Source organism: Delphinapterus leucas, chromosome 10 (assembly GCF_059928025.1).
Source record: "Delphinapterus leucas isolate spDelLeu-1000000601 "Yukka" chromosome 10, BTC_Dleu_Yukka2, whole genome shotgun sequence".
Classification (NCBI taxonomy): domain Eukaryota; kingdom Metazoa; phylum Chordata; class Mammalia; order Artiodactyla; family Monodontidae; genus Delphinapterus; species Delphinapterus leucas.
In genome coordinates this window covers 45,606,287-45,626,869 of record NC_143138.1, presented here as the reverse complement: position 1 = coordinate 45,626,869, position 20,583 = coordinate 45,606,287, and the positions used below count along the sequence as shown (strand labels likewise).

At 36.2% G+C, this 20,583-nt stretch overlaps 1 long non-coding RNA gene across 1 annotated transcript in view; it reads left to right on the top strand.

Moving 5' to 3' along the window:
- The window catches only part of LOC149748227 (uncharacterized), a 40,380-nt gene extending 20,130 nt beyond the window's left edge, over nt 1-20,250 (top strand). The window contains exon 3 of the long non-coding RNA XR_016394655.1: nt 718-20,250. This is a non-coding gene — a long non-coding RNA (uncharacterized LOC149748227). The remainder of the gene's footprint in view (nt 1-717) is intronic.
- The last annotated feature ends 333 nt before the right edge of the window (nt 20,251-20,583 follow it).

The following is a 20,583-nucleotide window of genomic DNA, read 5'->3' as shown; positions in this document are numbered from 1 at the left end:
ATTAGAACAGTCAAAAATGACCAAGATAAAATTTAATAGAGATTCATAAAACATTCTACACTTAGATTCAAAATACCATTTAAAATTATGAGTAAGGTACAATTGTTTATAAGAAACTCTACATTTTTTATATATGCAAGATTAATGTGGGTATCAGAAGCATAAGCATCACAATATTAGGTTAAATTGAGAAAGAGTTACGATTTTCTCTGCAAACTACATGGGTCAGGCCACTTCAGTACATTCATATCAACATCAAAAAACTAAAGTACAATCTGCAAAGTGCCCTCACAATACTGAAATACACTGCAGTTTAAATCCACTGTATGAGAAAAAATTACAAAGGAACAGAGCTATATAGCCTCAGGACAGAGGATGCAAGTTAAGGAAAGTGCAGTTTTGTTCAAACTAAGGTAAATGTTCTTAGCAACTTTAGCTATCAGAAAAGAAAAAAAAGCAAAAGCTGCCTTTGACAGTTTGTGAATTGGTGATTACTGGACATTTTCACAAAATTGTGAAGGAGGACCCATCATCGTTTCATTGTTTCAGGTGTATTTTATTTACGTTCAATGTAATCCCCATCCTTCCAAGATCTCCTCTCTGGCCAGTTTCTGGTTAGATGGTGGCACTGAGTTATTCATGCTGGATTTGGAAAGAGAGAGGGGAGGATGGGTTAGTCTCTAACGACGTGGAGTTTTTCCTGTGCTCTCACTGCAGGTGGCTGAGATCACTGGTAGCCCCTTCCTGCTGTTATCGGATGATCTAAGTGTCCTCTGGAGAATCCTCACTCTGTGCAAAAGATGCTTTCCAGTCGTATTCCCTGGACTAAGCCTCTTCTTACTCAGAATTCCTAGAATGGCCTGCATTTCCCCCCTAATCCACGATTGAATGGGCGCTACATCACCTGAGTTCCACAAAGCACACTGTGAGATACATATGTAACTGTAAATAAAATAATTGGTGGAATAAGAAGTTAGTTTCTCTTTCATATATTTATTTATTTGACTCAAGGACAAATATGATGTCATATACTGTTTCCAAAAAATGTTATCCTTTTAAAACTCATGCACTTGATACACTGGTTCGAGAAGCAAATTTTATATATATTTGCTGATTACTCTTAAAAAGTGAAACACTGGCTACTTTTGAACTCTTCCATTAATAAAACTGGAACATGAGTAAAATCATCTGTCACTAGTTTTCTACTCCCATTTTTAACGTCTGAAAAATTAAACCTGTCAGATTATATTCAAAGTACTGTTTTCCATTTGAAGTTTTATTTCATTTGTGAGTTTTGCTTTCAGTCTGAATATAGGAAGAAGGGTAAAGCCAAGTATATAACTGAGATATGGGAACAGCCTGTCCAAACGTGCAATCAATGGGAGGAAGCCACTAGTTTGGGCTCATTTTGAAAGGTTACTTGTAGGTGTTGAACTCAGAATTATTCCTACACTTGAGGGAAAACTTGTCAATCAGAGATCAGAAATCTGAGAAGACCTGAAGGCCTGAGCTGGGGGAGTAAGTAACATGCAGGTGTTGGACCTCAGACTCACAAGGACATTGAGCTGGAAAATATGGACAAGCAAGAGGAACGGTCCAGAAACTCAGGAAGGCAAGGGGGGTGCAAAGTCAGGATGGGACTCATGGAGCATTGAGAAATTATTGAAGATTTTTCTTACAAGATGTAAAGATCAAAGTAAAAGGTGAAAAAGAAAACACTGGGCAAAGTAAAGATCAGTGAGAGAAGTAAAGTTGCAGCTTGAGGCTGGGAATAAACATCAAAATTTTCCCACTACATAAATACACACACACACACACCATACAATAAGAACATGCCATTGTGTGAGATAGTGTAATGTCAAATATAATGTTAATTGATAATAATGTCAAATAAATGTACAGGTTCATTTTTCAGGACCCAGTCTGAATTTTAATAATGCTTTAACTGTTTCCTTTCCATAATCCTAATTAACTTCATCTTTTTTGTACATGCCTTAGCCACCTTACTTTTGGAGGATGGGGCACACTTTTGTGCAAAATTAGGAAATTATTGAAAGAAACTACAGTCCTTTATTTGTCTCTATCCCCTGCATAATAACTAAAACAATTTTCCCTTCACTAATTCTTTATCTTTGCTTTAGTGCTTTGGATTTAGTTCATGATATCGTTAAAAAGTATTTCCTGTAAAAGTCTTTTTTTCCTTGCCCTCATCACATTGAACATTCACAGATTTATTTAGTAGTATTTGTCAGGTTTTTTTTTGTTTGTTTTTTTTGTTTTTTTTTTCGGCCACACCACATGTCATGCAGGATCTTAGTTGGAACCCATGCCCCCTGCACTGGAAGCCCGGAGTCTTAACCACTGGACCACCAGGGAAGTCCCACTTGTGACGTTTTTATAAGGTATAATATGTTTAATGGATTATAGTGAAAAGCAGAATCTCATTAGACTTTGATGCTGTCAATGAAAATAATCAATAAACAATCTATAATAAGAATAGAAAAAAGCCAAACTGAGGACTACCCAGAAGACAGCCTCTTGGATAACTCTACGAAGCTGCTCCAGAGAAGCAAGGTTTTCATCACAGTTTCATATCTTGTCAGAACAAAGAACATTAAACAAGTCAGGTCTACATTTCTTCAACGTTTTAAAAAAAGAATGGACAAGCATGTACACAGCAAGTCAGCATGGCCTTGGCACCTGGGAAGGGAGTTATAATCAAAGGAGGACCAGGAAGAGAGGCATTTAATCTTTCTTTTTAACATAGACATTCTTTATTTCTGGTCAGTGCACCCTTTTCTTAAATAATTAAAGCAGATGTACAATGTATGTATGATAGGCCACAGACAGGCTATTTTAGTTAGCAAAAAGTTCAAGTTAACTCCTGTGTAAGCCAGAATGACTTTCCTATATCTCAATATGTGTACCTTTCTTTTATCAATGCCAAAAACCTACATTTAATTTCCAGCTTTGCTACTTAATGAATTATGATTCTAAAATTGTAATAATAGTGTCCAGCCCTTGGAAGGCGTTGGGAATATTGAGACATCACGGGTAAACCTCCTAGCACATCAAGTTAGCCCCTGCTCAATTAATACTCATTCTTTCCTCTTTCCCTTGAGACAAATTTTTAAGTTTCTCAGAAACAGCAGATCCCAAATTCCTCTCACCTGTGTTCACACATATCCAGTTCAGAATTTCTCAATGTATCCAGAGATCACCTGCTTCAGAATGACTGTGCTAGTAAAAAGAAAAAGAATTCATGAGTTCCAATTCTGGATGTATCTTCAGGACTAAGAGACAGAAATCTATGTTTTTACAAGCTCCCACGTGCTATTGATGCATCTGATGTTTGAGAGCAATTAAACCACACTTTCCATAACAGTTGACTACTGAAATTGTCCACTTCAATTCTATATAGAAGAAAATCATGAAAAATAAATTTTTTTTAAAGTTTTAAAAATGGACATGAGGATTGATTGTAGAAAATAACACTGGGTGGACAAATAGGGCATGCTGACTGATAAGGAGGTGAAACGTGGGACCTGGCTGACTTTAGAATTTAAGAAAGGGGCTAAAATACATTCTTGAAAGTGCATATTAAATGGAGAGGCTTCATGGTTTCTGTGTAGCTTAAGCAATGCAATAACTGCATTGTGTGCTGTGAGAGGTCAGTTTCTTTTTCATCATCTTAACAGCCTAAGATTCCTGCTATCAAACTGACTCAGTTTCCAACCATGTTCTTCAGTGCCCTTCATCCTCAAGTGTCCACCTTACAAATGCACCAGACCGCAGAGGTGCAGGAAAAGAGAATCTTGATTTTCTTTATCCAAAGCTTACAAATTGTATTGTCTCTCCAAAAAGATTCAAAGCTTTCCATAAATGATTCTAAGTGAGACCAATCTCAGGTTTAGCAAATCAGTTATATTTTAAATCCTCTGGGACACAAACGGAGAAAAGTTGTCTTCAGGGAAGTTAACAGGCATATTTTTAGATTTTTTAAAATGTGGACAGAATGCATATATGAAAATACTCAATTTATTTTTCTTAATCCCGTTATATTGCATTTTCCTTCCCTCAAGTTTGATAACTGGTTTCCCTACTTTCTCTTCCAAATTAATTATTTAATGTTTCATTATAATATTTATCAAGATCAAATTGAATCACAGCAGTTCAGCACTGAGTTAGTTTTCTCAAATCATCCAAAAAATTGATGATCATTCCCTTTATTCCTCTAGGCCACTGTCAAGTGTCATATTTTCCTAATAGCAAACTATTATTTGGTTCTTTGAAAACTGTGCTTACTATCCCACTACTGGGCATATACCCTGAGAAAACCATAATTCAAAAAGAGTCATTTACCAAAATGTTCATTGCAGCTCTATTTATAATAGCCAGGACATGGAAGCAATCTAAGTGTCCATCAACAGATGCATGGATAAAGAAGATGTGGCACATATATACAATGGAATATTACTCAGCCATAAAAAGAAACAAAATTGAGTTATTTGTAGTGAGGTAGATGGACCTAGAGTCTGTCATACAGAGTGAAGTAAGTCAGAAAGAGAAAATCAAATACCATATGCTAACACATATATATGGAATCTAAGAAAAAAAAAAAGTCATGAAGAACCTAGGGGTAAGACAGGAATAAAGACACAGACCTACTAGAGCATGGACTTGAGGTTATGGGGAGGGAGAAGGGTAAGCTGTGACAAAGTGAGAGAATGGCATGGACATATATGGACATATATACAGTACCAAACGTAAAATAGATAGCTAGTGGGAAGTAGCCGCATAGCACAGGGAGATCAGCTAGATCTACCCTAGAGGGGTGGGATAGGGAGGGTGAGAAGGAGGGATTCACTTTGTTATAAAGCAGAAACTAACACACCATTGTAAAGCAATTATACTCCAATAAGGGTGTTAAAAAAAACAAAAAAAAACAACAAAAAAAAAATTGTGCTTACTAAAATGACATACTATTTGGTAAATTCCTGCTTCAAATGTCTAAATTCAGTCATAATGGACTATAGGCCCATTAGTAAAATATACTGTTTAATAATAACACTTTCTATTTAAAAGCATTTTATAAAGTACCTCATTCCATTTATTTTTGCAGAGTTGAGAGGCAGACAAAATTATTGTCCCTGTTTTACACACAAACGAAATTTAAAAGGTTAAAAATGGATTAACACAAGATCATATGGGTACTGAGTGGTAGACCCAGAACCTAAGAGAACCCAGGCCTTCTCACTCAGATTCACTGGTCTCTGCCTTGTACCAGCCTCTGGTTGGTACCACTGTACCACCTCTAGGTGATAACTGGGAACAGTACAGTCCAATCTGTTTAACTCCTAGTTGTAACTTTAGTAAACATATAAAGATATGAAGTAAATACAACACTGTAGACATAGTTGGACTATAGTGAGGGGCAATCAGATATTTGACCCAAGAAGTGTAGCTAATCTGAATTGTTTGCAGCTTTTATGAGGGACCACATTTTAGAAATAGCTGCTGAATTTGAACTCTATTTTTCCCCAATCCAATATTTTATTGGTAGGGAAACACAGAACAAAAGTTCATATAAAGCAATTGAGCAAGTAGTCCAGTGGCCTGACATGGTCCCTAGGATCCTAGTCACAGAGCTTGCACGGTGGTCCACAGCTAAGGATTGATTTACCTGAACAAGTTGTGGTTGTAGACCTTGAATAAATCCAGCTTATCCTGATTGTCCATTAGTCTGTTTAGAATGTAAACTCAGTGATCAGTATTTCTTTTATCTCAGAGATTAAAAACAATACTGCATTGTAGACATAGAAAACAAATTTATGGTTACCAAATGGGAAAGGGGGTGAGGGAGGGATAAATTAGGGGTTTGGGATTAGCAGATAAAAACTACTATATATATAATAAATAAACAACAGGGTTAAAAACAACAACAACAAATGCAAAAACCCCCACAAAAACAAAAACAATACTGCATTGTAAAGAGCACAGAGACAGTGTCCAAAACCCTGCAAAGTCCCTTTCCACTTGGCGACCTGGAACAACCTGAATGTCACCAAGGCTCAGATTCCTTGACATTGACACAGATTCAATGACAACTCTGTGGGCAGGCCAAACACCTAATACATATGCGATCTGTCATATTTACCACTTGTGAGTATTTTATGTTAATTAGATATTTGATTATTTATGTGTGCAAAGAGCACTGCTGTAGTACATAAAGACAAAACTTCCATCCTGGTTTTGCCGTGAACTGGCCATTTAACCTTAAATAGGTCACTTCTTCTCTCTGGGTCTCATTGTTAAAATGAAATAGCAAATCAACACCACAATGAGATACTGCCTCACATGTGTCAGACTGGCTATAATCAAAAGACAGCAAATAACAAATGTTGGAGAGGGTGTGGAGAAAAGGGAACCCTCCTGCACTGTTGGTGGGAAAGTAAATTGGTACAACCACTATGGAGAACAGTATGGAGGTTCTTCAAAACCTTAAAAATAGAACTACCATGTGATCTGGAAATTTCACTTCAAGGTATTTATATGAAGAAAATAAAAATATGAATTTGAAAAGATATATGTACCCTGTGTTCACTGCAGAATTATTACAATAGCCAATGTATGGAAGCAACCTAAATGTCCATCAACAGATGAATGGATAAAGTTGTGGTGTATATATGATAGAATATTATTCAACCATATAAAAAGAAATCTTGCCATTTACATCAACATGGATGGACCTAGAGGGTGTTTTGTTAAGTGAAATAAGTCAGACAGAGAAACATAAATACCCTATGATCTCACTCATATGTGGAATCTGAAAGCAGAACAAACAGACCAAACAAAAAGAAAACAGATTCATAGATACAGAGAACAAAATGGTGGTTGCCAGAGGAAAGGGGGCTGGGGTCAGGATGAAATAGGTAAAGGGGGGCAAACCTACAGTTTTAAAATAAATAAGCCACAAGTGATGTAATATACAATATAAGTAATATGGTCAATAATATTTTAATAACTTTGTATGGGGACAGATGGTTGCTAGACTTGTTTCATAATGTATGCAAAGGTCAAATCACCATGTAATACACCTGAAACTAATATAATAGTGTTTGGCAACCATATTTCAGTTTAAAAAAAAAGAAGAGAAAAAATAAAATTACCTTTCAAGATATTAGATTTAAAAATAAAATAAAATAGTTTCTTTTTCCAAATATGCAACTACTATTCTTTAATGATTTACTTCTAAGTTGCTAGAATTTAGTTTTACAATCTTTTATTCCCCTCACACAAAGATTTTCAAGCACTAGCTCTCAGTGTATTTGTAAATAAATGCTCTATAAGATTAGTTCTATTCCTAGCTATCAGCTCTATATAGATTTTTACATCTGAATAGCATAATCTCTTATATCAACTCAGCTGGGAACTGACCAAACACTTACAGCCTAAACTATATGGAAAAATCACTTAATATGAGAATTAATTTATGGAAGAGTAAGATATCCTCTATGTTCATCAGAGTAGGGGCTGCCTATCTTTTCTTAAAAGATTCTGTTGCATTACTTAGTTGAATATAGCTCAAAACACTGAAATGGGGGAGATTTTAACAAAAGATATGGGTGCTGTACTATCTGGTAAACTTAAAGTCAGTAATGTTTTAAGGGAAATATCTGTTAATCAAAATAAATTATAACTTGGTTTATTTTTTGCAAACTTTTCCCAAGTTATCAGTTAGCAGTATAATACAGAAATATTTTTAAGAACTGTATTTTAAAGGTGGAATAAAGCCCAAGCACAGGAAATGCTTGTTTTCCAAGTACAGAAATAAGTTACTTTATGTCCACCACAAGCACAGCTTGCTCTATTACTCACAAGTTTCACATTCAGCCAAGGTCAAAGCACACATTCCCACATCACCTTTGGAAACTTTGTAGTAAGGTTTGCTATAAATTCACCTTTATTTTATGAGCAGGTAGTTTTTCATTCCTCTTAGAAAAAAGAAAATGGCTTTTGGAGGTTGATTCCTTGCTACCATAAATTTTTAATCTTTACTGAGACCTCACCAAGCACAGAGTCATTTGTGAAGAAGTAAATGTTTCTGTAGTTTGCATAGCACAACCATCACTGGTGAGCATCAGATGATGACCCCACCTCTGCTTCCACATTTTAAGAAGGAAGCATAGAAACTGAAGACAACTTCAGTACAATGAAAGGAAGAAAAGAAGGAAGGAAGGAGGGAGGAAGGGAAGGAGTTATAAAAATAGAACCTAAAATGGTAGATCAGGAGATGTGTGTGCCCCCAAGATTCGTATATTGAGATTCTAACCCCTAGTACCTTAGAATGTAACTTTTTTTGTAGATTTGGTCTTTAAAAGGTAATTAAATTAAATTAGGTCATTAGGGCAGGCGCTAATCAAATATAACATGTCTTTATAAAAAGGAGGTTAGGACACAGACACACAGGGAGGGAAGACCATGTGAAGACACAGGGAGAAGATGGCTGTATGTAAGCCAAGGAGAGAGGCCTCAGGAGAAACCAACCTTGCCCACACCTTGATCTCAGACTTCTAGCCTCCAAATCTGTGAGAAAATACATTTTTGTTGTTTAAGTCACACTCAGTCTCAGATACATTGTTGTAGCAGCCCACCAAACTGAAACAGTGGGTGATGGAAAGAATACTGTGTATCAATTTAATATATGTGTTTAATTAGAAGATTCACTTAATGGATAGTTTTCATTAAATGTATTGGATACATAATTAGGTGAAAGGAACAGGGCAAATAATTGGACTTTTCCATCATTTTGTTAAGTCAACTGTTAGGTTATTGCAATACATTAGATTAAAATATTCATTATAATTTTTCATTAATGAAAGTGTTGATATCAACTTCATAGACAAAAAAAAAAACCCAAAATACAGCCTCCATTCAAAAATCAATCAATCAAGTGACATCACTGAGCAAATTTATGGACAATGTTTTCAGTCCTGATTTTGAAAATCACCCTTAAAGACATAACAGCCTGTCTTGAGAGAGGTCTTTACCATATTGAAGAACTGATGGATCTCACTTCCTACTTGAACCTCACCTGAAAAACCCAAAGATCTTTTATACTTAAAAGATTTCTTAAATATGTAATGAAAAATAACACAGAACTAGTAAAATGAGGGGAAATTTTACAAAACAGTGAATCAAGCCTTTTATGAGATTGAATTTTTGGTGTTGAACATATCAACATCTAACTGATAATTGCTTTAAATTCATGAGGATTTATTGGTTTATATAACTAAAAAGTCTAGGGAAGGAACTTAAGCATGGTTTGATTCTGAGGGTCCCTAAATTGCCAGATTTCTATCTCAAGTTCACAGTAATTCTCTCAGCCCTGTTTTCCTTCACGTGCCAAATACATCCCCTTATGTCTCTCTACATTATAACAAAATAGATGCCTCTGTTACAGGCTTTGTTTTCAGATGACACATAGTCTTTACCTTGAGATAATGGCTCCAATTGCGGCCCACAACCAGCATCATCAGCATCACCCACTAACTTGTGAAAAATTTAAATTCTAGGTCATTTGTCAGGTAATTAGAACAGGAAACTTTACAATTTATCAGATCTCTGAGTAAGAATTTCTGGGATTGGGCCCCAAAATCTGTCTTAACAAAACCTCCAAATGATTTTAATAAACACTAAATTTTGAGAAGCACTGTTCCAGAGTAGTGGTTTCAAATCTGGTTGTATGTAAATATCACCTGGGAGAGAATTTAAAATAATATCATGGCCTGAGTCCCATCTCAGAGATTCTAATTTCGTTGGTCTGAAGCAGGGACCAGGCAGTCTTTGCTTTGTATGCAGATTTCAGTTGCACAGTTTAGTCAAATAACACCAGTGCCCAACGACATGGCTGAAATTTCGGTTGCAATGGCACATTAGCTGCCAGTAATCGCATAAGAGGCAAATTTCACTGCTGCTTCTTCAGCCCACAAATCCCTGTGTGAACAACAAATGTGCATTAGGATTGGTGACCGCACTTTTTCTAAAGCACGTCTGAGATTGTTCACGGCATGTCCATTATTCAGTTCTCACACAGAGTAAATGCGTCTCTCAGTGATATACCCACGTGGTATTATAAAAATGGATTATCAAAAAAGGAAATTGGCCAACAAAGCTAAAGGGAAGCAAAGAAAGGAAAAGTGATAATGTTGCAAGTGAAATGCAAGTTAAATATAAAAGAATTTTAAAAGAAATAGCTGACAGTGGGAACATGGTCTCTGCTGCTATTGCACAGACTCTAGAGGTGAAGCCAGAGGACCTCAGTGAAGGCTAAGTTACAGCATAGACAAGGAGAGTGGTGTGAAAGGAGGGACAAAGTCTTCCTTGAGGAAGTGACATCCACAAAAAGTTTCACGTTGAAGAAACTCTTGGAGATATTTCACAACTTTAGACACCGAAAGGGTAAAATGTTGGAAGCTGATCTAAACTCAGAAAAGAACAGGAAGGGACTTCCCTGGTGGTGCAGTGGTTAAGAATCCACCTGCCAGGGCTTCCCTGGTGGTGCAGTGGTTGAGAGTCTGCCTGCCGATGCAGGGGACACGGGTTCATTCCCCGGTCTGGGAAGATCCCACATGCCGTGGAGTGGCTGGGCCTGTGAGCCATGGCCATTGAGCCTGCATGTCCGGAGCCTGTGCTCTGCAACAGGAGAGGCTACAACGGTGAGAGGTCCACATACTGCAAAAAAAAAAAAAAAAAAATCCATCTGCCAATGCAGGGGACGCAGGTTCGAGCCCTGGTTCGGGAAGATCCTACATGCCAAGGAGCAACTAAGCCTGTGCACCACAACTACTGAGCCTGCGCTCTAGAATTCATGAGCCACAACTACTGAAGCTTGTGCACCTAGAGCCCGTGCTCTGCAACAAGAGAAGCCACCACAATGAGAAGCCTGTGCACTGCAATGAAGAGTAGCCCCCACTCGCTGCAGCTAGAGGAAGCCTGCACACAGCAACAAAGACCCAATGCAGCCAAACTAAATTAAAAAAAAAAGAAAAAAAGGGCTTCCCTGGTGGCGCAGTGGTTGAGAGTCCACCTGCCGATGCAGGGGACACAGGTTTGTGCCCCAGTCCGGGAAGATCCCACGTGCTGTGGGGCAGCTAGGTCTGTGAGCCATGGCCGCTGAGCCTGCGCATCCGGAGCCTGTGCTCCACAATGGGAGTGGCCACAACAATGAGAGGCCTGCATACAGCAAAAAAAAAAAAAAAAAAAAGGTGGTATGTATGACCAGAAAAAGTAGATTTCAGAGCAACAAATATTATCAGATATAAACAGAATCACTACATTGATGATAAAGTGCTGATTTATCAAGAAGACATCACAATCTTAAGTTCTACCTCTGATTACAGAGCTTCAAAATATGAGAAGGGAAAATTTATAGAACAGCAAGAAGAAACAGACAAATCCAAAAACTTTAGTTGAAAATTTCAACACCTCTCTCTCAATAATTGATAGGACAGGTAGAGAACATATCCATAAGAATATAGAAAACTTGAAAAATGCTATAACCCAAATGACAATTAACATTTATAAAACATTTCACACCATGGCAGAATACATATTGTTTTCAAATGCACATAGAACATTTACCAAGATCAACCATATTCTGGGCTATAAAACATGACTTAATATATTTACCAGGATTAAATTAATAAATTTTTCTCATGACAGTGGAATTAAATTAGAAAAAAAAGTCAATAAGAGAACTATATCTGGAAAATCCTAAATATTTGGAAATTAAGTAGCTTATGTTTCGAAGAACAAACAAAAGAGAAATTAGAAACTGCATTGAACAAAATTAAACACACACTAGCAAATTTGGTGAGATGAAGCCAAAGCAGTATTTAGAGGGAAAGTGTTAGTATTACAAGCTGATTTTAGAACAGAAAATGTCTCAATTTAAAAAGCTCAGCTTCCAACACAGAAAACTAGAAAATAAGGCGCAAACAAAACCCATAGTTAGCAGAAGATGGGAAATAATAATTATGAAGGCAGTTATTAATGAAATAGAAAGCCAAAAATAATATGTAAAGCAATGAAATAAAAAGCCATATTTCCAAGAAATTTTTAAAAATCACAAGCTCTAAGACAAACTGCTTAAGAATAAGAGAAGAAACAAATTACCAATATTAGAAATGAGAGCAGTAACATTACTACAGATTCTACAAATATTAAAAGAATAATAAAGGAATATTAATAACTTTATGATAATATATTCAACTTAGATTATATAGATAATCTTTTTGAAAGAGTAAACTATTAAAAAACCTCCTAAAATAGATAATCTAAATAATTCTATTCTATTAAAGGAAGTAAATTTGAAGTTTACCAAAAGATAAATAAATAAAAACTTCTGGCATGGATAGCTTTGATGGCAAAATTTATCCAATATTTATGGAAGAAATAATACCAAATTTTCATAAACTCTTACAGAAAAATTGAAGAAGACACTCCTCAGATGATTTTATGAGGCTATTATTAAACTAATAGCAAAACCATACAGACATTACAAAAAAAAAAAAAAGAAAACTATAGACCAATATCCCTTATAAACATATTTAACAAATTTTTAGCAAACCAATTCAATGGGCAATACATCATGACCAAGAGGGGGATTATCAACATTGATTTAACATTTGAAAAACAATGTAGCACCATTTAACAGATTCAAGAACAACAAATCATCATCTCAATAGGCAGAAAAAGCATTTCACAAAATTCAACATCCATTCCTGATAAACACACTTAGCAAATGAGAAATAGAACTGAATATTCTCAGCTTTATAAAAGGCATCTTGAAAGGCAGCTTACATTTAATATCATATTAATAATGAAAGACTGAATACTCTGACATCAGGATCAGGATCAAGTTTAAGATGCCTGCTCTCAGCACTATTATTCAACATTATACTGGAAGTTCTAGCCATGGAAAAAGGGGAAAAAACAATAGAAAATAATAAAATGAACCCAGATCAGAAAGAAAACAAAATTGCCTTTGTTCAAAGATTCATGATCATCAATTAAAAAAAAAACCACTATGGGGCTTCCCTGGTGGCGCAGTGGTTGAGAGTCCACCTGCCGATGTAGGGGACGCGGGTTCGTGCCCCGGTCCGGGAGGATCCCACGTGCCGCGGAGCAGCTGGGCCCGTGAGCCATGGCCGCTGAGCCTGCGCGTCCGGAGCCTGTGCTCCGCAATGGGAGAGACCACAACAGTGAGAGGCCTGCATACCGCAAACAAAAACAAAAACAAAAAAAAACACTATGGAATCTGCAAAAATGGTCCTAGAATTCATAAATGAGTTTAGCAAATTTGTAATAAACAAACTTAATATCAAAATTTAATTATATTTCCATGTATTAATTGTGACAAATGGAGATTGAAATTTAAAAACAATGATATTAATAAGAGGATTTAAGTATATAAAATGTGCAGTTGTACATTTTACAAAGTTATACATTTTACAAAAGTATATGCAAGTTTTGTAAACTGAAAACTAAAAACAATTGCTGAGATAAATTTAAAAATTAACTAAATGTATAGATATACTGTGGTCATGGGGTCAACTCTTCCCAGGCTGATCAATAAACTCCACACAATCCTGTGAAAATCTCAGTAGACTTTCGGTAGCAATTGACAATTGTATGGAAATACAAAGAACCTAGAATAGCCAAAACAGCTCTTTAAAAGAATAACAAAGTTGGAAGACTGAAACTACCTCATTTCAAGGATTACTATAAACCAATAATTAAGACAGTGGTGTATTCTGTAAATATACAAAATAAGATATTTTTATCTTATTAAACCCACACATATATGGACAACTGATTTAAAATGGTGCTAGAAAAATTGGATAGCTATATGAAAAAGAAAATATAAAGCTTGACCATGACTTTATACCACATTTAAAAAATTAAGTCAAAATATATCCAGTTCTAAATGTAAAACCCAGAATTATGACTTCTTAAAGGAAACAAAGGGGAAATGCTCAGGATCCCTTGATTTGCCAAAATTTCTTAGCTGCAATATAAAAAGTGCATTCATTTAAAAAAATTGATAAATTTGACTTTTTCAAAGTTAAGCATTAAGCTCTTTGAAAGACATTGTTAAAAGAATGAAAAGACAAGCTTCAAATCTTTCCAAATTTGACACTTTAAATATGTATAGTTTACTGTGTGGCAATTATTCCTCAATAAAATCTAAGGAAAAAAAAAAGTCATGAAGAACCTAGGGATAAGATGGGAATAAAGACACAGACCTGCTAGAAAATGGACTTGAGGACATGTGGAGGGGGAAGGGTAAGCTGTGACAAAGTGAGAGAGAGTGGCATGGACATATATACACTACCAAACGTAAAATAGATAGCTAGTGGGGGGCAGCTGCATAGCACAGGGAGATCAGCTCGGTGGTTTGTGACCACCTAGAGGGGTGGGATAGGGAGGGTAGGAGGGAGGGAGATGCAAGAGGGAAGAGATATGGGAACATATGTATATGTATAACTGATTCCCTTTGTTACAAAGCAGAAACTAACACACCATTGTAAAGCAATTATACTCCAATAAAGATGTTAAAAAAAAAGAAAAACACAAGCCAGAACCTTGAGAACATATCTAATAATCATTTGTCTATCAAAAGATTTGTATCTAGAACAAGCAACTTCAATAACAAGAATATGAACACCCTTCCAAAAAAAAAACCAAAAAGGTAAGAAAACAGCCAAAAACTTTGAACAGACATTTCACCAGTAATATTATATGGATAGCATGTAAGCATATGAAAAGATGATCAACATCATTAGTCATTGGGGAAGTGAAAATTAAATCCACAAAGTCTAAAATTTAAAAAGTCAATCATATCAAATATTGGCTTTATAAGATTGAAACCCACATGGATGGCAAATGAGAATGTAAAATGGTATATCCTCTTTAGAAAAAGTTTGATTGTTTCTTGAAAGTTAACTGTAAAGCAATTATACTACAATAAAGATGTTAAAAAAAAAAAAAAAGTTGACCAGATATACATCATATGACCCAGCCATTTCACAACAGGGTATTACCCAATAGAAAAAAAAGGCATATATTTGCACAGATTTTTTTCTGAATATTCATAGCATTTTTATTTGCAATAGCCCCAAACTAAAAACAACCCAATATACATGAATATGTGAATGGTAAAGGAACCATGGTATGGAATGGAATACTACTTAGCCATAAAAATAATAAATTATTGATATACCCAACAACAAAGATACAGCTTAAAACAATTATGCTGAGTGAAAGAAACCAGGGAAAATATTACATAATACATTATTTTATTTATATTAAATTCTATAATATGCAAGCTAATGTATAGTGACATAAAGCAGGTCAGTGGTTGCCTGGAGATAGAGGTGGTTGCAGTGAAGGGAATGAGAAAGGTTTCAAAGGTGCCCCAGGAAACTTTTGGGAGTGAAGGATATATTTATCTTGATTGTGGTGATTCTCTCATAGGTGTGTACACATATGCCGAGACTTATCAAAGTTTACACTTTATTTGCAGTTTGTTGTATGTCAATTTCACCTCAGTTAAGGTGATACTAACCAGAGAGAGACAGACAAACAGAGAGAAATTAATTTTGTCTCATAAATTGACACATCTTTTTTTTTTTTTTTGTGGCCTCTCCTGTTGCGGAGCACAGGCTCCGGACGCGCAGGCTCAGCGGCCATGGCTCACGGGCCTAGCCGCTCCACGACATGTGGGATCTTCCCGGACCAGGGCACGAACCCGTGTCCCCTGCATCGGCAGGCGGACTCTCAACCACTGCACCGCCAGGGAAGCCCCAAATTGACACATCTTTAATGCTATATTAACTCTCAATTTTCTGTTATTCTTTGCTGTATATTCTCAATCAGCAACTGAACTGACATCTTAGGCCTAATTTTTACGAAGATTATTTCCTATACACCCTTGAGTTTTGTGATTTTTTCTGTAAGTTGCTAATAAACTACTGAAGTATAAAATAGTACTAATATCGAAAATAATTTCCAAATGCTTTAGTGACAAATGTTCTTGGTTTATTTCTTAGATCTCCTGACTTATTTAGAATAATTAGCAAATTAAACACAGAATCCTGAAGTAAAGGATTAACATTTTAGTAGACATCAGCCTTCATACAGTTTCACAAAAATATATGAAAAAAATGATAATTATATATTTAGGTGAAGGTAAGTTAAATAAGATGGTATTATATGCAGTTTGTTATATGTCAATTTTACCTCAGTTGAGGTGAGAGAAAATCCACAGATAATTAAAATATTAACCAAAATATACTAGTGTATTCAATATTTTTTCTTAAAAATTACCCAATAGACATGCAATATATTATACTATTCTCTTTCAGGTAAACAAATGACTGAATTTCAAAAAATTATACAAAAAGCCTCAATATTTAATTATTTGCAAAATAAGAAGAAATGTAAAGATGAGAAGGAAGAAAATTAACCAATATTGAGCACTCATTATCTGCGAGGGACCATGCTAGGTCCTTATTCGATGTTTCATTTAACCAACAGAATCAATCAATCAACAGTTTCAAATTTAATAACAAAGCTTCAGTCTGGAACTTTGATCATGTTTCAAAACCCAATGACAAAAGAGTAACTCTTGTTTCTTTTTTTCTACCATACTTCAATACCTAATATAGTGTCAGACTTATTGTAGAAGCTCAATAATTTTTTTTTCTTGATGAATGCATGAATTATCCATTTACCCCCCAATTTTTTATTTCCCATGATGAACGTTAGAGTGAGACATAATTTTAGTCTAGAGACTATTACATTTAAGAGAAGAGAGAAGCCTAAGTAGATCGCTGTCTGGCTACAAAAGTGAAGACTCCCAAAGCTGGAAGCACTGTGAAAAGAGTCTATGTTCAGGTCCAAATCAAAGAGAAAACTGATTTTTTCAGGACCTCCACAATGTATCAGCCTCAGTGACAAGCTCAATTTAATCAAGCTCGTGAAAGACTAATCTATAAAACAGATTGCTGATGTATTCATTCAAGTGAAATAGAACTTTCAAAGGTCAAGAATATTCTTGTCAGCTGGTCAGTACATCCTGATCACAGTAATAAAGCCTTTATGGAGAGCAGGTATCATCAGAATACTGCTGGTGAGCAGGGCAATTAGGAAGATGATCATAATGGTCAGGGCCATCAGGCTGTGATTGTCTGAGGCAGCCATCAGATACATGTCCCTCTCCTTGGACGGTCCTGAAATCACTCTGATGTATTCTTGCTCTTTTATTATCTTTTTTTGTGGACTCCATACAGAACTACCTTCACTTAACATATTCTCTTTCAAAATGTTCCAATAACCCAGATTAGATTGCCTTCTTTGTATATCAATTGCATTTCAGTAATGTCTTCTGAAGTTTATACCTAAATTCCTTGACTAAAGTCCAACAATGCCTTTCTCATTTTGATTTCACTTAGGGAAGTATTTTCCCATGGCTATGAACTGTGTCTTAGCATGGAATTGTTGGTTATTGTTTTTGCAGATAGATGATGTCATATATTATAGGTTTAATTTCAATTACCTTAAATTATCATGAAGTTATAATATACAATTTACCATAACCAAGTATGTGTAGTACATTTTTTTTAAACAAAGCAAATTGTTTAAACAAAGGAGTTCACTGGAGATATGGTTATTAAAAAAATAACAACCCAAAAGTAATCCAGTACATCGTATTCCAAAATATGAAATATCATGAAACTATTTTAAAAGCATGAACTCTAAGTAAAATATTTAAAATGTAAGTTACTGTGCATTGATTCTATTTTGTTAAAAAGTGAGGGGGATTGTGAATAAATATACACAACTATAAATATATATGTTTATATACAAATGTATCATGGAATTAGTGAAAGGTAATATTACATCAACATGTTAATATAATCATTCAAAGGAGAAGATGGATGGGCAAATGAGGTGAAACTATTCACTGTCTTAATTAACTGTCCTTCATATTGATCAATTTGTTGCAATAAGCCAGTATTTTGATTTTTTAAGTTAAAAAGAGTAAAGGACTAATAAATTCAAATGTTGCACCCTTTGGGTCTTCATTTCCACTTTGATTCCATTCATGTTCATTTTCCATTCATATTTTCTAGGACTTAGTCTTCTTTGGTACCATGCTTTATGGCAGCTCAGAACGATTGATCATCTTGAAGCCACTCACAATATATACATCATTTTATAAGATTTTGTTGTTTTATTGATTTGGGGGGTAGATGTTCCTCTGATTATTCAGTATTATTTTCTATTTATTCTATCTCTGTTCATCACTGTATACTTACTGGCAGGGGGAGGAGGAAGGCAAGAGTGAATATTTTGTGTGTTGGACAGGGAGTGAGTATTGGTTTTGGTACAAAGAGCTACGTGGAGGAGAATTTATTGACATGAAGGCACTCACCCCTGATTTACAATTCAAAGTTCTGAGAAGGACATCTAGATCTAGTCCCTATTTGAGGTTTTTATGGATTGAATTGTGTCCCCCAAAATTCATCTATTGAAGCCCTAACTCCCGATGTGATGCTGTTTGGAGATTGCCTCCCTTTAGGGAGGCAATTAAGGTTCAATGAGGTCATAAATGTGGGGCCCTAACCCAGTAGAAGTCCTGTCATTTTAAGAAGAGAAATGAGACACCAGAGCTCTCTTTTTCCCTCTCTCTGTCTCTATTTCTCTATCTCTCTCTTGCTCTTCCTCTCTCCCTCTCTCCGCACCTACCCCCCACCCTCTCTCTTCTATACACACACAGAGGAAAGCCATAAGAGGGCACAGTGAGAAGGCAGCTTCTCACTTCCACAAGCCAGTAAGTGAGCTCTCATCAGAACCCAGCCCCTTCCAACTCCTTGAGCTTGGACTTACAGCCCCCAGAAGTGTGAGGGGAATAAAGCTTCTGCTGTTTAAGCCACCCAGTCTGTTAGAGCAGTACAAGTAGACCAGTACAAGGGTTACATGGCTTCCTAAGACACAGCCTGCAATAAATTATGGGTTTATATTGGAACTTCATTAGCCTGTTATTGATGAAAACTGGAGGCTCCAGTAAGTGGGAAATTAGCACTGATTATCACATGAGATCAGAGACACTCACCATGTATGTTTCCCAGAAAAAATCTAATAGGACAATTCCTTAACTAATGCTATATGGAATACACTAATGAAAGGAGCCCCAGTATCTTTAGGAAGCTATCCTTTTTTGTGACTACCCTTCATAAACCAGGTTGACTGAGGGAAATATCACCACAGAATATGCTCCCCAGTATTAAGAGGAATCACGGAATTCTGCAAGGGCTGGAGTCACATGGCAGTCCCTTACCTTCAAAGACAGTGTGAATATGAGCTATTTTTATTCACAACAGTCCTGTATGTAGGCATTTTCCCACACCAACAACAAATTTTCTAACTCTCTGGACACCAACTTGGTGTCCTAAACTGAATTCTGACACTAACTACCCAGAGAGTTAGCTTCAGACTCCACAGTTTTAAGGCTCAGACCCATAGGACTGTCCTTACTTAAACATCAGTCACAAGTACTGGGTACCCAAGGTACCCACCCTCCTGTCCCACAACCGGTCAGGCTCAATAATTTGCTAGAATGTCTCATGGAACCAAGAAAAGCACTTACTTGCTCTTACTGGTTCATTATAAAGGACATAACTCGGGAGCAGCCAAATGGAAGAGATGCACAGGGAAAGTATGGGGCATGTACACACATTCCAGCCCTCTCTGGGTGCACCCCTTCCCTGTACCTCACTGTGATTACCAACCCAGAAGCACCCTGAGTCCCTTTCTTTAGGGCTTTTTATGGAAGTTTCATTAGGTAGGCATAATTGATTAAATTATTGGCCATTGGTGACTGACTCAATCTCTAGCCTCTCCCCTCACCACAGGTCAGGGGGTGGGAGTGAAAGTTCCAACTTTCTAATCACTCCTCAGTCTTTCTTGTATCCAGCCCCCAACCTGAACTACCTAGGGAGCCCCAGTCATTTTCCTAACATACAAAGACATTCTTGTCACTTCAGCAATTCCCAGAGGTTTTAGGAGCTGTTTGCCAGGAACCAGGGACAAACACCAAATATTTATGTTTTATAATATCACAGAATATAATTACCACAAGGTGTAATACATTCCTAGTTTGCCCCTATGATGAGCTCATTGGACATATGCCTAAACTGTGGCTCAAATCCTGGACTTAGAAGTGGAAAGTTGGTGAGCAGAAGGCAGATATTAGCTGCCCCATTGAAAAATTAGAGTTCATCACTCAGTTTCTGATGTCAGTCATTCACCAAAAACTAATGATTGAAAGAGAGACCTGGTCCCCTTGGCTGATGTATATATTGTACATACAATGTGTATACATATATACAACAAATAAAATTGTGATCATTTCTCCAAGAGACCTAAATCCATTTTCTTCCACAGTCGTGCACTGGAGAAAGGAGAATACTCAGGATTTGTTGAAGCCTGTTAGATATGGGGCCTAAAGTGATA